The sequence below is a fragment of the Euleptes europaea genome, chromosome 3 (assembly GCF_029931775.1).
Source record: "Euleptes europaea isolate rEulEur1 chromosome 3, rEulEur1.hap1, whole genome shotgun sequence".
Classification (NCBI taxonomy): Eukaryota; Metazoa; Chordata; class Lepidosauria; order Squamata; family Sphaerodactylidae; genus Euleptes; species Euleptes europaea.
In genome coordinates, this window is record NC_079314.1 from 99,090,784 (window position 1) to 99,111,680 (window position 20,897).

Genomic DNA, 20,897 nt, shown 5'->3' on the forward strand with positions numbered 1-20,897 from the left:
ATTTTATTCTGCTTAGTGAAATAGCGTTTTTAAACTTTAAAAAAAACCCTTCTCGGTACATGATAAATTTCACCCACTCCTTACTAAAAGGTGGACATCCATAGAAAAAAAAACAGCAACCAAAAACCCACATATTATCCACAAAAATAACAAGGGGATAAATTGCATTATAGGTTTACTTCTGGAAGACTGATAGGAAGATTGCTTTTATCTTTTAGGTACTGGACAATTCAGATTACACTGCTGATTCAGTCAAAGATTTTTACACTGGCACTATGAAAGAAATTCAGCTGCCGCTATTCTATGAGCGCATTCCTAAGGAGGGGGGGCGAATGTCGTTTGGAGGCAGCGTGACCCCATGCCAGGGTAAGTGTCCACTTATCATGGTATAAGGGGCACTTACGCTGGCATGGGGAACATTCCCGTCAGCACCTGGGCTTTTTTATTCTCCGTGGCAGCCAGGAAGCTGCTGGCCGCTGCGGATTCACCCTATCCCCCGCAGGAATGGGCTGTAAGATTCTTTCCCCTTCTTCCTCTTTAGATTGAAGCAAACATAGTTGTGCTGTGTACTGCCCTACCACACGTACACTCCACCTGTTGGATTGTGAGGGCTTTGTTATGCCCAAATCCCTGTTAGATTAGCAGAGTGCACAAAGGCTTTTGTGCGCAGAGAAGCCCATCCAAACATCTGTGTGTGCCAGGAACAAAATTGCTAGGAGCCTTTTGTCTATTTAACTAATATACTTCATTTATTGTAGGAAATCCATTTCTGGATAGGATAAAGTATAGTTCCCTATCTATTCTAACTAACCAGGATGGAGGGAGATCCAGGACAGGCATCCTTCCCTCATGGTGGCAAGATGGAGAAGAGTGCCAGTGTGTGTGAGGAGGTGAGGAAGGAAAGAAGTTTCCCTAAGAGTAGCAATCTACATATCAAAGGGATAGGTCAGAGCAGTAGAGAAAAGGATGCCCCAGTGTCTTGTCCCCTCTATCTCTCTGACTCACTAGTCTTGTCCCCCTCTGGAGTCTGAGGTTAAGAGACAGCGCAAAGTCCTTCACTTCCAACACCACCTTCACAGGCTGTTAGCTCCAGGACAATGCATAATGCAAAGACATCTATGAACTGCATTAACCTGGACCAGGGTTCTCTACCATGGTGCCTGTGAGAGATATGTTGCCCACAGACACTTTCCCGGCACCCATCAAGTGTTTTTAGAAATTGGGCGGGGCCAGATGGGGCTTTTCCTCAGCAGGGCTTCTGATTGGTCACACGAGGTCTGATTGGCTGTGCTGATTTTTAAACAGTTGCTTCAGTAGCAGCTGCCACCAAAGTACAAGGATCTACACTGTATGACTGAGAATAAGCTGTGTGTATGCAAGAAAATATTCTTTCCATAGGGTTGCCAACCTCCAGGTACTAGCTGGAGATCTGCTATTACAACTCATCTCCAGCCAATAGAGATCAGTTCGCCTGGAGAAAAATGGCCACTTCGGCAACTGGACTCTATGGCATTGAAGTCCATCCCCTCCCCAAACCCCGCCCACCTCAGGCTCTGCCCTAAAAACCGCTCACTGGTGGCGAAGAAGGACCTGGCAACCCTATCTTAACATGTTTATTTAAAAAGGCATCCTGTTAAACAGAGCTTCTGCCTGTAATATTGAAGAGTTACTACTAGACTTCTGCATGACACAACTTCCTGAGATTTTGAGCTTGGCTCCTCCTCTTGTAGCAGCAATTTTGTGGTTGCACCACCATCCACTGTCAGAATTCCAAAGGTGCCCACAGGCTCAAAAAGGTTGGGAACCCTTAATGTAGACATTATGAGGAGTAGTGGGGAGTAGCCACAGTCCCTTGTAACATCTGGTTAAGCTCTGGGAGTACCAACTATTGATGTGTGCCCAATTTATATCTAATATAGGCAAAGATCTCTTATAAACTCTGTGGCCTTGGCCGGTCTAGGACTGCACATCATTCTTGAGAGATGAATCATCCAAGTTTGCTAATGTGTACAGCATTTTAACATTCCTGACTTTTTTAATATTTAGAGAATAAGTTCAATTTCAATAAACACATGCAATTGTTTAGAAGAAAGACAAACATAATTTTATCACTGTAGGGGGAAAGTTGTAATTTGACATTAATCATTCAAAAAAATTTTAGTGGGGCTAATTTTTTTCGTTTCCTCATGGCAATGCCGTTTATTTCAAGACTCTTATATTCCTTAATACACAAGTACCTGTTTTCTGCTGTCAAAGACTGGAGGATGTGTGAAAATCTATTTTTGGACTTGACTTTATTTAGCACCTTGTATATTTCTGGCACACTATAAATGAACAAATAATACATAGATTTTTAACATCGTCCTGAAGGTACTTGTAGTTGACTGAATAACCATTTTTTAAAAAAAAAAACTCACTAGAGAAGACAGAATAATTATTGACCTCACTGTCTCTAATTACCTTTATTTTTCTTATAGCATTTGTCTCCCAACTTAGAAAAAAAAACACCTATCCCAACTATGCAGCTTGCATGTCTTTCGCAGTCTTGTTTCACAGGGCTTTGACCTGAGAAACTACCAGATCTCTATTGGCATCCAGTGGCTGTTTGAAGTCTTGGGGTGGAGCCTGGGGAGGGGAGGGTTTGTGGAGGCGAGGGACCTCAGCAGGGTATAATGCCATAGAGTCCACCCTCCAAACCATTTTCTCCAGGGCAACTGATCTCTGTTGTCTGGAGACCAGTTGCAATTCTGGAGGTCCTTCTTCACCATAAGCGGGAGGTTTTTGGGGCAGAGCTTGAGGAGGGCGGGGTTTGGGGAGGGGAGGGACTTCAATGCCGTAGAGTCCATTTTCTCCAGGTGAACTGATCTCTATCGGCTGGAGATCAGTTGTAATAGCAAGAGACCTCCAGCTAGTACCTGGAGGTTGGCAACCCTACCCTACACTGATGAACACACATGAACACATGAAGCTGCCCTATACTGAATCACACTTTTGGTCCATCAAAGTCAGCATTGTCTACTCAGACCGGCAGCGGCTCTCCAGGGTCTCAGGCAGAGGTCTTAAACATCAGCTACTTGCCTAGTCCCTTTAACTGGAGATGCCAGGGATTGAACCTGGCACCTTCTGCATCCCAAGCAGACGCTCTACCACTGAGCCACAGCCCCTCCCCTATGATATGGTAAGTACTGCCCGTGAGGATGGAAAATAACATTTAAAGGGGTGGGGAGACCATCAGGAATAAAGATAAAAAGGGTTTCTTTTTTCAGTTATAGCTGCTGGCACTTGGCATCAGCAAGGCTGAGCCATCTCTCATTTACTCACACCTGGTCTTTGCAGCAGAACAAACAGGAGAGATGATTCAGCGGCACTTATGAAACTCACATTTCTATAGCTTCGCCGTCTGAAGTTGCTCTTTGCTGCCATTGTTTTGTCAGCAAGCTGCAGCTGGTGATAACCCAGTATTAAGAGTAATTGGGCCTAGCTAGGACAGATGATCAGGACAGGAGATTAAATATGCTTGGACAGACCACTGAATCGGGGAGGCCCAAGCAATGGAAATGTCAAGATGTCCAACCTGGTCATCACCCGTTTATGACATTTGTATCTCAGTCTCCCTCTAAAGCCTCAAAGCAGTCAAAGTCAGCCTGCCAATTACAGACTTCTAGAGATGGAGTTACTTCTGTTGCCTTCCAATCAGTCTCTGGGCCTCTCGGAGGTATGTTTCATTGATAAATAGCTGTTAGGGCAGCAGGATAGCCACACTGTTTATTTTTAAATGAATCAGTAGCTTTTTACAAAGAACTGACTTTTGAAAATTCCTGGGAAACCATATTTTTAATCCAGATGTGCAAAGGCAGGCCCTGAAGGAGGACCTATCTCTGAGAGCAAAGATATACAGGGGAGCGACTATGGTTGAGGGTACTGTTGCCAGCTCTGGGTTGGGAAATACCTGGAGATTTGTGGGCAGAGCCTGGGGAGGGTGGGGTGGGGCTTCAATGCCATAGAGCCCAATTGCCAAAGCAGCCATTTTCTCAGGGGGACTGATTTCTATCACCTGGAGATCAGTTGTAATAGCAGATTTCCAGCCACCACCTGGAGGTTGGCAACCCTAGTTGAGGGGCAGACTGCACAGTAGGTTGCTAACTCCAAGCTGGAAAATTCCCAGAGATTTGTGGATGTACCCTGAGAAGGGCTGGGTTTGGGATGGGAGGGACCTCAGCAGGGTATAATAACATAGAGTTTACCCTCAAAAGCAGCCATTTTGTAGAAGGAGCTGATCTTTGTAGCCTGGAGATCAGTTGCAATTTTGGGGGATTTCAAAACCCTACCTGGAGATTGGCAACACTACTTTGCACTCATTTATTGTGTAGCTATATGTTAAAAATTATTTCACATGCTCAGTCCATAAGGTTCACAAGTTGGTTCCCAATAATAAAACACAATAAAAAAACAAATACATTTTAAATTAATTAAATAACACATGGCCCAGGTAACAATGAAAAACATCTGTTGAAAATCTAGGGTTGCCTGTCTCCAGGTGGGGCCTGGAGGTAGGGTTGCCAATCTCCAGGTGGTGGCTGGAGATCTCTCACCATTACAACTGATCTCCAGCCGATAGAGATCAGTTCCCTTGGAGAAAATGGCCGCTTTGGCAATTGGACTCTATGGCATTGAAGTCTCTCCCCTACCCAAACCCCACCCTCCTCAGGCTCCACCCCAAAAACCTCCTGCTGGTGGTGAAGAGGGATCTGGCAACCCTACATTACAGGGCTGTTCGGCTGCTGGGCATCTAGATACATGCATAGTACAGAAGTAGATAGATATAGGCATAAGTAACATGGGGGTGTCATTGGTGCACATCATGGCGATTGATGGGTGGTAGCAACATGTTCAAGAAACAGCACAGGCATGTCTGTCCAGCTGTTGTGCTGTTGACTGTGCTGCTGGCTGAGCAGAGGACGTTGCCCCTGGCGCACTGCCTGCCTGGCACAGCAGTACAATAGTATCCCTCTGTTCCTTCTGGCATTGCAAACAATAAAAGAGCAAGCGAAGGTTTGCTTCAATAATCAGGATTCAGAGGCTGTTATCAATTTGTTCCGGGAACTGGACAAGAAACTCCTGGGTGCTTCGGCCCTTTCTCACACCACTCTGTTCCTTTATGGAAGTGTGAAATCAAGTCTCCAGAAGTAAGTACCCCGCCACTGTTTCCTTGACTGCACCTTCCCGGACGAAAAAGAGGGAAGCCAGATCTGTTGCGATTACCAGGTGCAGACACAGGTTTTTTTTTTATTAACATTAACCTTTAATTCACCTTCTATACATGCAACTAATCAAACGCTGGAGTTGCATACAAGAGTTACAAGACTTCAGGAAATCTGGTAATTTAGAGGCCCCAATACAAACTCAGAATCTTCCACATGTTCTTCAAGTGCTATAATAATCTGGTCAATGTACATCACAGCACTATTAATAAACAAACCTATGTACTTATTTATATATCTAAATACCAGCTTCTTTATATATCTAAATACTAGCTTTCTATCTAGGACAAAAGTATTAGATAGATGTGTAGCAGTGCCACATTCTTTTTCTTCCCAAACTGTCTGTTAAACTTGAAACAATATTTTCAACCCCACATACAAAGCAAATGCAGCCAGTTGCAGCTAATTTTCAGAACTGATTTGTATAACTTTTATTTATTCAGATTTACCCACAAATTCCTTCAGGACTAACAAGTTAGTGGCACGGCAATTACCTCTTAACATTTTTCTGATCCACATATCCACAGGATCGCATGAACGCGGGGCAACTTATGTTGTGCTGAGCTCCTGTTTTCATGGTCAGATTAAAAGTACACTTTCCTTTATTGTTGAAGTTGGTATTTGAACAGTTGGATCTCTTCCCCCCCCCCCACACACACACCAGATGAATATTACAGGTGCACCAAAGAACTGTCTCAGTGGGGATCCCAAGTGATAATTCTTTCCCTTGCTCCAATTTTACATTCTTGTGTCCCTGGGACAATATCCATTTTTTCCCCCAGGTTAAATACCACGCACATTTGAATTACTTCTAAGCTGTCCCAGCGCCCTTTGTGTAATTTTCCTTTCACCGCAATCCTTGCAATCTTGAATAATGAACAGAAATTCCTCAGTGTTTGGTTCCAGGGTCAGATTAATAGTTAAGTATGCTGTAGTATGACGCAGATCATTTGAAGCCTGGCCTCTGTGTAATTATCCAAGTGCCTCTGTTTGGAGAGTGGGCTACACTGTGCCGTGTCTCAGGCTTGCTTTCAAATTACCCAGAGCTCAGAACACTGGGCTTGTCTTTAACTGGGGGGAAATTTAAAATAATGATAGCCTGCACAGCATGGATCACAAGAGAGAGAAAATGCTGTAGGAATAGCAGTTTGGTATTAGGATATGCCTAGGGTTGCCAACCTCCAGGTACTAGCTGGCGATCTGCTGCTATTACAACTGATCTCCAGGTGACAGAGATTAGTACACCTGGAAAAAATGGCTACTTTGGCAATTGGACTCTATGGCATTGAAGTCCCTCCCCTCCCCAAACGCCACCCTGCTCAGGCTCCGCCCCAAAAATCTCCAGGTATTTCCAAACCCGGAGCTGGCAACCCTAGATATGCCCAGTGCAAACCCTCAGCCTGAGACCTTTGGGGTGTCAGGCAAGGATTTATGCTGATTATGGGTTACAGTTGCCAAGCCCCAGGTGAGGGCTGGAGATCTTGGAATAAATGAAAAGGGGGGGGGGAAGGCCCTGGAGATCTCCCAGGATTACAACTGAGCTCCAAACTACAGAGATCAGAGAAACTACAGAGAAAATATAGTATTGTCTGCCTGGAATCCAGGGGGGGGGGCAGTGTTGCAAGAGTATAAAAAAAGTTCAGCCTCCTGTACTTACCAAAAGTTCTTACCTGAAGTGACAAAGGATGGCTCTTGGATTCTCTGGAAACTCTATGGTAAAAAAGGGTTGCCAACCTCCAGGTATTACCAAAACAAAATTACTCCTAGTTGTGCTGAAATAGTTCAATACAAATTACAACAATAGGCTCAATATTAATCAAACAGTATCAAGTGTCTTCAAAAGAACAATCCACAGACAAGGACTATTCACATAAACAATGGTGCTGAACAACAAAAGTGTACTATATACAATATTTGCAACAAATAGTCACCACCAGATACATCCATCAAGCTATTCAGCTTACTGATACTAATAGTGTCCGTAGACTCAAAATAAAGCGCCCGGCTTCATCTGTTTCTTGATATTCCCTTAAAAGGGTAATGCCAAATGTCCGGTGGGGACCACAACTGAATCCAAATTGTTCAGAACCAGATCAGAGGAAGGAACGCAGATCCATGGTATTCATTACGTTTCACCTCAGGCTTCATCGGCCTCGATTAGTTTCTCAAGCTCTTCTGAGCATGTATTTTTGAACATTGACTGATGTGAAGTGGGCAACTTGAGAAACTAATCGAGGCCGATGAAGCCTTAAGTGAAACGCAATTAATACCATGGATCTGGGTTCCTTCCTCTGATCTGGTTCTGAACAATTTGGATTCAGTTGTGGTCCCCACCAGACATTTGGCATTACCCTTTTAAGGGAATATCAAGAAACAGATGAAGCCGGGCGCTTTATTTTGCATCTACGGACACTATTAGTTTCAGTAAGCTGAATAGCTTGATGGATGTATCTGGTGGTGACTATTTGTTGTAAATATTGTATATAGTACAGTTTTGTTTATGTGTATAGTACATTATTTATGTGTATAGTCCTTGTCTGTGGATTGTTGTTTTGAATACACTTGATACTGTTTGATTAATATTGAGCCTATTGTTGTAATTTGTATAAGCAGGAGATTTCCTGCTATTACAACTGATCTCTAGCCAATAGAGATCTGTTCACCTGGAGAAAATGTCCGCTTTGGCAATTGGAACCTATGGCATTGAAGTCCCTCCCCTCCCTAATGGTAAAACCGTAGTGTTTCCAGCTGGAAGAAAGAAACTTGCGCTGTGAGAACTGTTTCACGAACAGACCATTACAAACCACAACTGACATAACAGGGAGGGATAACGGGGGGAAGAGACCAAACTTCTGACATTGCCAAACAGACTTTCCAAAACCTATCCCAAAAGGCAATGCTAAGGATGTAAGAACCCCCCAGCTGGATCAGGCTGTGATCTCTATGGACTCCCAGCATCCTATTGTTCAAAAAGTGGCAGCCAGGCATCTACCCCTAAGTATGATTGGGAGGCAAAGGATGTGGTCACCTTGCTGAAGCTAAGCAGGTTTGGGTCTAGTTTCTTTAGGGTTGCTAATCTCCAGATCCTGCTATTACAACTGATCTCCAGCCAACATTTCTCTTAGTTCACCTGGAGAAAATGGCCGCTTTTGCAAGTGGATTCTATGGCATTGAAGTCCCTCCCCTCCCCAAACCCCGCCCTCCTCAGGCTCCACCCCAAAAACCTCCCACCAGTGGCGAAGGGGGACCTGGCAACCCTAATGGCAAAACCGTAGTGTTTGCAGCAATTCCTGCAGCTACCCTTTGTTACCTCCTGCAAAAACATGTAGTAAGTACACAAGGCTAAATGTAAACAAAAAAAATTCTCTCACCACCGCTCTGAGCAGCAGTAGGCATCAGGGGAAGGGGACCCCCACCTCCACAAGGGGCTTAGCTGCCCTAAGAAAATGGCAGCTTTGGATGGTGGACTCTATGGCATCACACCTCCATGGAGCTCCATCCTATCCTCAAACTCCTCCCTCCGCAGGCACCGCCACTAAATCTCCAGGAATTTCCCACGCCAGAGTTGATAACCCTGTCACAGGCCCACAGGTCATTATGCGCAGGAACAGAAGGGAAGGAACCTCTAGGACACTTCTCAATTGAGTGTGATGAAAATCATACATAAAGTTAAGTTAAAACAATTCACAATGGTCAAATATGATTCTGTGCAGTGCTGTGATCGCTTAAACAGAGAACTGGTAACAATTGTCCTCACAAATTTAGGAAAAATCAAGGCAGGACTCCTCTGATTTGACACGTAGGACCAGGGTAGATTTCTGTAAGAGCCAAACAACCTTCCTAATCAAAGATACACAGGATGGGCCATGAAACTAAATGCTGAAGGACACAGCTACTGCGCAGCCGCAAAGCTGCCCAGTCCGCAAGTTGGGCAGCTAATAGCAAAGGCGAGATGAGCTGATCCAAGGATCAGCTCCCAAGCGATTGCAGCTGTTGCAAACAGTACGTTACCTGCCAAACATGTTCTTTGTGAAGTTCTGAACAAGGCTAATCTCCAGTTGAAGAATCTCAGGTAGTTGGTATTTGGAAAGATGTTTCTCTGCCTGAAATCCTGGAGGGTGGCTGCCACTCAGTGCTAATAATACTGGGATACATCTGCCAATGATCTGGCTCAATACAAGGCAGCTCCATACATTATAAGTGGCAGAGCCCTAAAAAACCTCCGCCTTCTAGAGTTTCGGTTTTAAACAATATAGAACAAATCAACTAGCAAGGAATGAAAAAGAAGAAGAAAGGGCATGGCCAAGTTTTACACTCACTAAGAATGTGAAAGAAAGCAAGAGACTTTTGTACTCGGGAGAGAAAAGCCTATTGGAGCTCAGAATTGCCTTCTTTCTCGCCGCTGGTTCAATATTTTTCTCCTTTACACAGTATGAACTTGTTCTTGGCCTCCATGAGGAGCACAAACACAAGGCTTCCATATGAATGAGGCCTTTTATGTAACTCACAGGTGCCGCTGTGTATTACAGTACATGTGTAATAAATATGGCATGGATCCAGGGCTCCGAGCACATCCGATATGCCTTGAAAAGTGACCACCAGAAAAAAAGCCCAAGGAGGTTGTTTTTCAAAACTATCCCTGATGTGAACCTTGGGGAGGGGGGACTGGAAATAGATCAATTAAATACTTATAATAATATATTTTTGCTAAAACGTTGTCTAAATTAAAATACACCATGCATATACTATACATAACAGGGAGAGAAAGAGAGGAGCAGGCAGACTGAATGATCTCAGAGCAAATTTCTGGATGTTTTCAGCATGTAATTGCTCTGCTGGCTTTGACAGCACACAGGCTGGAAGAAAGAAACTTGTGCTGCGAGAACTGTTGCACAAACAGACCATTACAAACCACAACTGACATAACAAGGAGGGAGAATGGGGGGGAGAAGCCAAACCTCTGACATGCCAAACAGACTTTCCAAAACCTATCCAAAAAGGCAGTGCTAAGGATATAAGAATCCCCCAGCTGGATCAGGCTGTGATCTCTATGGACTCCCAGCATCCTATTGTTCAAAAAGTGGCAGCCAGGCATGGGCTTTGTGCCTCTACCCCTAGGTATGATTGGGAGGCAAAGGATGTGGTCACCTTGCTGAAGCTAAGCAGGTCTGGGTCTAGTTTCTTTACGGTTGCCAACCTCCAGGTACTAGCTGGAGATCTCCTGCTATTACAACTGATCTCCAGCCAACAGAGATCAGTTCACCTGGAGAAGCTAGTACCTGGAGGTTGGCAACCCTAATTATATACATGTTTTTCATGCAGAGTTTTAAACTCATTTGACTAGCTCAAATGTTCATGCAGCTATTTTTGTTGTTGCATTGAACAATCGTTGTTTTAATGATGTTTTAACTTTGTAATACTGGTCAAGGTGTGTGTGTGTGTGTATACACACACACACACACACACACACACACACACACACACACGCATATATATAATCAATGTAGATTTTCATTTTTTTATTAGGTCTTTGACCGCAGTCTTGGACCAAGAAAGGAGGGAGGGATAGGGAAACATGGAAGGGATAATATAATCAATGTATATAATATACCTATATAATCAACAACTCTTTTAAATGCTAGAATAAATTGTAGCATCTCCCCCACATTTAGACATCTTTTGTTTCATTAAGCGGATTTTAATTTACAGCAAGGGCACTTCATTTTTAACTCTTAATACGGATCCCATTTGGTTTTTAAAGCAGCTAAAAACTGTGTGTCTAGCACAGGTCCAACACACTCAATAAATCCTTAAATCTGAAGGGGGGGGAGTTACACAGAACAGCCCCATGCCTGCCTTTGTAGGAGTGAAACAACATTCAAAATTGTGAACATGATCAGGCACAGTAACTACAAGGCAACTATAAAAATTGTTAATCTTTTTTTTTATCTGTTTGTCCCTAAAGATGGCCTCGCAATTTATTTATGCATTTATATGCCATTTTGCTTTCTAATGGGGACCCAAAGCAATTTGGGATACAAAAATAAAATAGAAACATACAAAAGAAGAGGGAAAAAGAAGGAAGGGTCTTTCCCCATGTGGTGATGGCCAGAACCATAGATGGTTTTAAAAGTGGGTTAAACAGATTGATATGGAGGGCAGGTCCACCAATGGATACTAAGCATAGTACAAAGGGGACCTCCACGTGAGATGGTCACCTGTGGCCAGCCTCTTGCTAAATGCAATTAATTTTGATCTTTAATTTGGTCAGCGTATTGCACCAGGAGAGCCACCTGTCAGTTATTTCACGGTGAGTTGTTAGTGCACTCAAGAAAACAGGTGGAAGAAGTAGAAGGGCCACAGATCTCCAGAACGACCAGTGAAGGAATGACCAGTCTATTTCATCTACAGCCGACAGGAGGTTTTTAAGCAGAGGCTAGATGGCCATCTGTCAGCAATGCTGATTCTATGACCCTAGGCAGATCATGAGAGGGAGGGTACCTTGGCCATCTTCTGGGCATGGAGTAGGGGTCACTGGGGGTGTGAGGGGGAGGCAGTTGTGAATTTCCTGCATTGTGCAGGGGGTTGGACTAGATGACCCTGGTGGTCCCTTCCAACTCTATGATTCTATGAGGATCCTGCAAGCTCACCCCTTTTGCTTTGGAGATCGTGTAACATGCCAGGAATCACCGTCAGACTTTCTGTTGCATTGGAAGATCCTTTTGCTTGCATTTTGAGGCCATTTTCCCTTCCGGTTTTCATTCTCTTCCCCTCACTTCCCCCAGTCACAACACCTCCCCCTGGTCCTTGTAAAAAGAACCCCGTGTCTAGCAAGCTGTCAACTGACATATGAAGGGGGAGGGAGAAAGGGGGGCAAATACTGAAACGGTAGTGGTGCGCCCCCCTGATAAGCCAACATGCAGGTGATAGAATTAGACTCCGTCTGTCCTCATGCCAGTGCTGGATTTGGTATTGATCACAGTGCTCTGGGCGGCCCCAGGGGAGGGGGTGTGCAATGAGGCAGTCCTTACTGGAGGAGGTGTGTGTGGGAGAATAAAGGCAAGGGAAGGCTGGTGCACAGCAGCTAGGAGGGCAGCTGTGTCTGTGCCGATGTGGCGCCCCTCCTCTCCCCAAACCCGGGGCAACTGCTCTCCCAGCCCAACTCCAAGACCTGGCCCTGCATCACCCCATTGGTCAGTAATGACCCGATGCTTGCTTTACCTTTCTCACTGAGACTCAAGGTGCATTATTAAGCCACCTGTTTCCTTAGGTTTCCGAGTGGCTGTGACAGTTTCACTAGCCCAGCCAGAATCCCATTATCCTAACTGCTCAGATGTAAAGCCAGAACACATATGTGAGTGAAGTGGGTGGATGCTGCAGGGGTTATACAAGATGTACAAGGTATAATGCTCGCTTTGATTCAACACTTCAGAAGTCCTGTCCAGCAGCAGTGAGATCAAAGGATCAATGGCATCAGGAGCAACTTCTACAGCCTTAGCAAGCTGCAAATTCTTTTTCTGCAAAGATTAAAAGTTCCTTGTTTTACACTGTAAGTGTGCCACCAAATGTGTAGAGAGGCTTTCTCCAACGAAAACTTCTAGGGCTGTGGAATAACTTCTTCTTTTTGCTTGCTTCTGGAGCATAAACAATCCAATCAGCTCACACTCCATGCCCAGATCAGACTTTGCCTCTTGGAACTCATCTGGAAATGAGAGTTTCTGCAAGAGTCCAATTGTGTGTGTGTAAAGTGCCATCAAGTTTCAGCCGACTTATGACGACCCCTTTTTGGGGTTTTCATGGCAACAGACTAACAGAGGTGGTTTGCCAGTGCCTTCCTCTGCACAGAAACCCTGGTATTCCTTGGTGGTCTCCATTTAGCAGTGTGCCATTCAGCAGGAAGCAGCAACTTACACAGCAAGCGCTTAAGCATTCCTGAGCAATCCAGGCTTTTCAAAAGGACACCAACATTTGGGCAATACCTCCCTTTAGTCTTTCAGACATGCCCAGCTGCTAACCACCTACCAGTGTCCACCATTTATGTGGAGACACTCCCCTCTCCCCAATAATAATCCATCCAGGTTTTACTACCTCAAATCAAATATGTGGAGGGAAGGTGGCAAGCTATAGCATGATCTCATCAGATCTCAGACATTAAGTAGGGTCAGTACTTGGGAAGGGAGACCACCAAGGAAGACTCTGCAGAGGAAAGTACTGGAAAACCACCTCTGCTTCTCACTAGCCTTGAAAACCCATAAGGCAGCTGCAACTTGACGGCACTTCGCAAACACAATCAAAATATGCCATTAGCATCCATTAAGGGGCATATCACCTTCTACACCTTTTACCTTTCCATGTGAATTGTAGTCCTTGCACAGGAACGAGATTATCAGGAATGAAGGTGGCCAGAAATGGTATCAATCACTGGAGAATAAGCACCACATAACTCTGAGCCATTTCAGACATAAATGAGCAATGGTCCATCCAGCCCTGTGCTGCTCCATCTCCTCCTAAGAAGACTCACAGGGGAAATGCAGAAGACTGGTTGCGAGCAAGAATGGCAACATGGCCAGAGCAGGAAGCCAGATTGATTTAACTTCCTTTTCACCCTGCTTACCATCCTATTTAAAATGGCCCTCTGGTCCAAGCTCAGTAAGAAAAGATCCAATAACAATTGTTTTCCTTAATTTGATAGTGTAAACACTAAGGGTGGAACCAATTTTTTTTTTTACATAGGCGGTCCTGACCTCACATTTGCACAGACAGCAAAGAGGGTGTTTAGCCCCTCCTGCACCCAATCATTCTCTCCTGTAATTTGCAAATGACATCCACCACTCCAAAACAATTTGCATGAAAGCTGGGCTCACCCAGTTTGAGAGTCTGGGTGGGTAAAATTGCTGGGGGGTGGGAATTGCAGCAGAGAACTGGAGGATTAACATTAGCATTAGGAGGAAAACATGAGGTTGGGAGCCCCCAGGAATTATCCAGTCAGACTGTCCTTTAATAATATTTTGAACATTAAAACTAGAAATCAGACTGTGCCAATATGGAGGGGAGAGAAAGGGGGGAATTGGGGGTGCCAGGAGTGGGGGGGGGGGACTACGAAACAAGAGCCAGGAAATGTATTATTTTATCCCTGGAAGAAGTATACAGCCAGACAAAAGGTAAAAATCACACACAAACAATGAATTCAACTAAGTTAAAAAACATAAATCCAAAGTGCAGATTTGGAGCAGGCTGATAAATAAATGCAAGCAAAGAGAAGCTTCAGCAAAATGATAGAGAAATATAAACCTTAGTATGAATGCTATAAAAAGTAACAATCCATCATCTTGAATGTGAGAATAGCCTGCTGAACATATTAAAAGCAGAGAGGCTTTCATGCAAACTAAAAAAACAAAAACAACTTGAAAACTGCAGGGTATTTTTAAAGAAGTAAAGAAAAATCCAGGAGGATTACTGTACCCCAATCTTGTCAGATCTCACTGGCTGTCTTTAAGCAGAGGCTGGACAAGCACTTATCAGGGATGCTGTAGGCTCATCCTGCATTGCGCAGGGGGTTGGACTAGATGGCCTGTATGGACCCTTCCAACTCTATGATTCTGTGATGGCACATACAGATGTGAGACAGTGGTCATCATAACAACTTGTGGCAATGGATTCCCTAAATGCTTAGGTATCGTGTGAAGAAAAGGGCACCTTCTCAATGAGGAAGTTCCTGCTTAAACTCTTTTAGAATGCTGTGCAAAGACTAGAACAGAACTGTTCAAGTGCTTTCCCCCCCCCCCTCCTGTTCAGCATTCTGGGGGATGCTTCTTCACTGCTGAACTGGAACTGACAAGGGGTTTGAAATCTTTGTCAACTCCACCTCTATAGAGAACTGACTTTTTGGGTTATTTGTTGTGATCAGAAAATGTACAAATCCTGGCTAGAATCATCTAATACCCACACATGACAAAACTGAATCTCATTCACTGAAGGATGAATGAAACTGACAAGCGATTTCAAACCCATTGATACTTTCACTTCTCTGTGAAGAGCCTTCTGGGATCGCAGCAGAGAGCTCGTCAATTTCCCTGCCTCTCTTTGTACACAAAGTTCTGTAAGATATTGTGCATCCAACCACATCTGACTGAACAAAAGGTTTGTGCCTCCAATCACATATAATTTCCCCCTCCTATGGGAAATGAATTGGAACAAATTGGACATAAGGAATCTGGAATACTGGTCCATACAAGTATCCACTTCAGGAATAAGCCTGGCAGTTTACTGGATCCTCGTGTTCCTTTGTTCCTTAAGTAGACAGTGGAATTAATGAATGTCATGTATAGAAAAGCCATACATGGACACATTTTATATATGCAGGGCTTTTCCTATAAGCTAGCTAACTCTACATTAAAAGAGTCAAAAGATTTCCATTCTAAGCAAAAGCTATACAGTATGACAGGACAGATTAGAGCTAGCTGTTTAAGAGCATTTACATAACATTTTTATCTGCAACTGAAATGATACAGGCATCTTAAAAGGAACCTGCCCTTTCTTTGATTTTGAAATGTTTCTTTTTTTTCCCTTCAAGAACATTTTGCATTTTAAACTGCAGTGAAGCATAAAACTATGGAAGGCTTTCAAAACTCATGCTTCTTATTGTCTACAACCACCCTGTAACTATTCAGATACTGCCAAGATCCAACTCCACTTCTGGGATGATGCAATAATGCTTTTACTCATGATTTTTAATAATGTTTAGGGACATATCTACTTTGTTGGTATTGATGTTAATGTTTAACAAAGGCTGCAGTGTTATTGGATTCATTAGTTACATGGATTAGTTTTAGGGTTGCCATCCTCCAGGTACTAGCTGGAGATCTCCTGCTATTACAACTGATCTCCAGCCGATAGAGATCAGTTCACCTGGAGAAAATGGCCACTTTAGCAATTGGACTAAACCCCTCAAACCCCGCCTTTTTCAGGCTCCTCCCCAAAAACCTCCCACCGGTGGTGAAGAGGGACCTGGCAACCCTAATTAGTTTTAAAACCTTTTGATCAATTTTTTAAAAGTCCAACGCTGCCTCCACATACATGAGACCCTAGTCCTAGAGACAATTCTCCATGTTGCTCTCCATGCTCTACACCCTTTCCTTGCCTCAGTCCCCTGAGCTGCCATTCCTCACTCCATGCCACTTTTGTGAGCTTTTAAAAATAAATAGTTATTCAGAACATAAGAAGAGCCCTGGTGGAATCAGACCAGCGGTCCATCTACTCCAACATCCTGTCTCACAGAGTAGTCAACCACAAAGCTCCTTTCATCTCATTAAATCTCTGTTCAAGGAATAAGATTTTTTTTTCTCCAGGTAGTTGCCTACTCTACAATGGATATTCTGGGAGATATGAGAAGATGCATTGCCTGGCATTTGTAAGGACCACAAAATTGCTGGCAGGGGATGCTACTGTTACAGGCTTTGACATATTAGGACATACGAACTGCTGTATTAGTGTTGTACACGTGCAGAATTATTCAATGTAAAACCCAATTTTTCATACAAAACCCTGCAGAGGCTTGTCTTTCATTTAAAAGTGAACAAGCCTGGACATTCTTTTGCCAAGGAATTATGTGCCAGAATTATTGTTGCACTCTTGTTTGTTTTTGTCCTTGGATGACTCCACTTTCAGAAATATTTTTTCCTATGGCCTTTATCCTTGTACCCTGGGGATTTTTTTTATCCGGTGGTCATTTTGCTAACTGTTACCTAATGATGTAATATAATGTTATATTGGGTTTTAAGGTTTAATATGAAAGAATGATAGCAGAAAGTTATGAATATATTCATTTTTACGTGTTGTTTAAGAGATGAGAATGCTGGTAAAATTAGTCATAATGGAGATATAACAAGACCCAAAACTGACTGTCTAGAAAATAGCAATGCTCAGCAAAATAACCCACTGGAAGAGGAAATCCTTATATGGTAGTCTGTAGGGAAGCTACAGAGCATGTGCAGTAAAATAAATTCCAACGGAAAAATAAATCCCTAACCAATACAAAGTGATTTGGAAATATAAATATAGGCAGAGAAAGGCTAGAACTTTTGATCTCTCTAAGTCTTTGGACTAAGAGAATCTCAGAAGAGATTGGCTTTGGGTATGTATGGATTTACATATATGTTATTCTAGTATGAATCAGATTATTTTAACTAAATCAGACTTCTTAAACTGTAATACTTAAAATATTGGATTTTATAACTAATTGTATGTAAAACTTGCTTGCTTTATTGTATACATTGTTACTGCTTTTAAGACTTTGTAATACTTACATATACACACATATACACATTTATTACATTGAAGCTATTCAATAAAAAGACTTACTTTTTGTGAGTAAATAAGTTGAGTCCTGCTTAGTAGGTGACTAACTGAATAAGATAACATACCACTTCTCAGGAAGGGGTCAGTTCTAAGAGCATAGTCAACTGAAACGCACTGACCCGCTGGTCCATCCATCACTGTTTTCCATTGGTCCAGAGCATATTGCTCCAGGAGTTCAACAAGCCTTAAAAAGCAGGTTTCCCGATCTCGGCTTGCTCAGAACCTGAAAGTATATTGGACCCTTGGATGTCATCAAGTGATGGCTGGAAGAAAGGCCATACCCTGGTGGGAAGAAAACAGCTGGATGGAGGCAACTGACTAGTTCATCAGGTTGTCACCTCGACCTCCAGCCATTCACTATAGTACTGTGTAGGAGTTGACTGTTTTTCATTAGAGAATTGTGTGTGTGGTGGGGAGAATCTTGCATTTGAAAACAGCACTATGCGCAATGTTGAGCTAGTTAAGTTGGAAAACTGAATGTGATGCTGACATGAATGCTTTTGGGATTGGCACAGTCATAAAATGGCACAACTCCTCTGTAGACAGACCTATAATTTAATTGTGCATATGCAATTTGGAGCAGAATGGACCAGCACTTTAAAATAAGGTGTGTTTTGGGAGTGGGGGAAGGGGAGTTGGTTTTTGTTTTGCTGGAGAACAAAATGCTGCCTAATTTCTATCTTGTCGAGAAATGCTGCTTGAAATGGCAGCTAGGATATTAGTGGCATTTGCCAATCAACATTACAGCATCATCCAGCCGAAGGCTGACATTTGAGGGGTATAAATTGGTTTGTTTGTAGTGCCTGGCAAAGCTTGAGCCGGCCACTCTTTGATGTAAAATAACAAAGAAGGCTTTCTTCCAGCACAGCTCCATTCCTGGTGGCCACTGAAAATCTCTCCCCTCCCTTTATCTGAGGATTGTTAAAACATGTGAAGGGTTGAACTGGCAACCCTATACACACTGGTACTTAAGGCCTAGGAACTGCCCAGGACAAGAGCTAATGGGCTCTTAGCAGGGGTACCAACCTCCAGGTGGGGCCTGGAGTGCTCCCAGAATTACAACTCATCACTAGACTAAAGAGATCAGTTCCCCTGGAGAAAATGCCAGCTTTAGAGGGTAGATTCTATAGCAGTATACCCGGTTGAAGTATCTCCCCTCCCCCAAACCATACCCTTCCCAAGCTCTAACCCCAAACATACTGTGATTTCCCAATCCAGAGTCGGCAACCCTACAAACCATAGTAAGTTCTCATAGTCCTATCTGCCACATATGCCACTGGAAAGAATTTGGAGTGACCAAAATTTTTACAAATACTTATCAATATCTGGCTGCATCTTTAACAACAACAACAAAACTATTGTTGAAGGCTTTCACGGTCAGAGTTCATTGGTTCTTGTAGTTTATCCGGGCTGTGTGACCGTGGTCTTGGTATTTTCTTTCCTGACGTTTTGCCAGGAGCTGTGACCGGCATCTTCAGAGGAGTAACACTGAAGGACGGTGTCTCTCAGTGTCAAGTGTGAAGGAAGAGTAATATATAGTCAGAAGGGGGTTGGGTTTGAGCTGAGTCCTGCAAAGTATCAAAGGTAATGTGCTAATCATTGTCCTGTAAGTATCAAGATAATGTGCTAATGAGGGTGTGGTATGTTAATGTGGAACCATTGTATCCTGAAGTGATCCGTTAACATGCGGATTAGCTTTGGATTCCACATGTTAACGGATCACTTCAGGATACAATGGTTCCACATTAACATACTACACCCTCATTAGCACATTATCTTGATACTTACAGGACAATGATTAGCACATTACCTTTGATACTTTGCAGGACAATGACTCAGCTCAAACCCAACCCCCCTTCTGACTATATATTACTCTTCCTACACACTTGACACTGAGAGACACTGTCCTTCAGTGTTACTCCTCTGAAGATGCCTGCCACAGCTGCTGGCGAAACGTCAGGAAAGAAAATACCAAGACCAGATAACCTACAAGAACCAAACAACAAAACTCTTTGGCCATTTATGCTTGGTAATTTGCAGCACGTTCCAGGCTGAATTACCCCGCATATTTTTTTTAATTTTTCATGTGAACCATCGTTCAGGAAGTGACTGCAAAGCTGGCGCATACCTGCTTCGCATTACTTAAGAGCCCCTTTAGAGTGACCTTTTGTGTTTGCTTCGCCACCGAAGAATACCCTCAAGGAAACATGCAAAATCAAAGCTGCAAGTTAGCTATGCAACCAGCAATTGCTAATGTCTATGCAAACAAGGAGCAGGCGAGTGGGTGTGTGTGGAATTTCTCCTTTGGCATAGGGGCCGTGAATAGTTAAAGGTCGCATTTAAAAAAAGAGCTTTCATCAAGCTTCAAAATTGACCCTGCATAAATGGCCTTTAGGAGTGGGTCAAATAACCTCAATAAGATGCTTATATCAGCACCAGCTGGTATACATCAAGCTTCCTGGCTTTCCTTAAGCTCAAGTCACCAGTATTTGTGTGACAAATTCTTTAAGTACAGAACCTTCACAGCTGCCAAGGAGTACATCACAAAACAGATCAAGGCAGGTTGTAATTTCCCTCCTTTGTTTTATTATTATTTGACCTTCGGTGTTCTGTTGCCCTTGGATTTCTATTGCAACTTAGCTATGGTTGTTTTTACTGTTTACGTTTCATAAAAAGCTGCTTTTTGCAGCCAAGGAAGGAAGGAAGGAATATATGCTCCCAGTCATCTTCAGGTTTCCAAAATATGTATGTTGTTTAAAGAATACACAGACTGAAAACTCCCATCCAAGACTTTCACTAGAAGATTTGTGAAGGCGATTCTCAAAGATGATGCTGTGAACAGCTCGGCACAACTGGGCCAATCTGAAATTAGAACAATCTTATTTATATATAGCTCTTTCCCTCCAGATGGATGACAACTTAATGTATAAACATATAAAATGAGTATGAATCAATTGCTCCATGCGAGGAAAAAAATCTTGCTGCGACACAGTCTATAGCTGTGTACATAACAGGTGTTTTCAGAAATCACATTGACATCAGAAGCGGCACTGTTGGTTTTCAAGCTCCGAGACTTGAGAGTGTTGAGACAGAACAAGGAGAAAGTTGCAGACGCCTGCTTCTATACCCCACCGTGTCTCCAAAGCATCTTCCTCAACCCTTATCTGCCACCATTACAAAGCTGAAGGACCATGTGTTCCCCAACCTCTACTGCTTTCTTCTAGTCCCACGTCTTTTGTGGCTCAGTTTCCTACAGACTCATACAAATGCTGCCCCATT

The 20,897-nt window shown here is 43.3% G+C and overlaps 1 protein-coding gene and 1 non-coding gene across 2 annotated transcripts in view; both read right to left on the reverse strand.

Moving 5' to 3' along the window:
• The window catches only part of TBXAS1 (thromboxane A synthase 1), a 280,650-nt gene that overhangs the window by 230,322 nt on the left and 29,431 nt on the right, over window positions 1–20,897 (reverse strand). The gene's annotated exons all lie outside the window — the stretch shown is intronic.
• On the reverse strand, window positions 3,093–3,164 carry TRNAP-GGG (transfer RNA proline (anticodon GGG)). Its single transcript has one exon. It is a non-coding gene; the product is annotated as a tRNA-Pro (tRNA).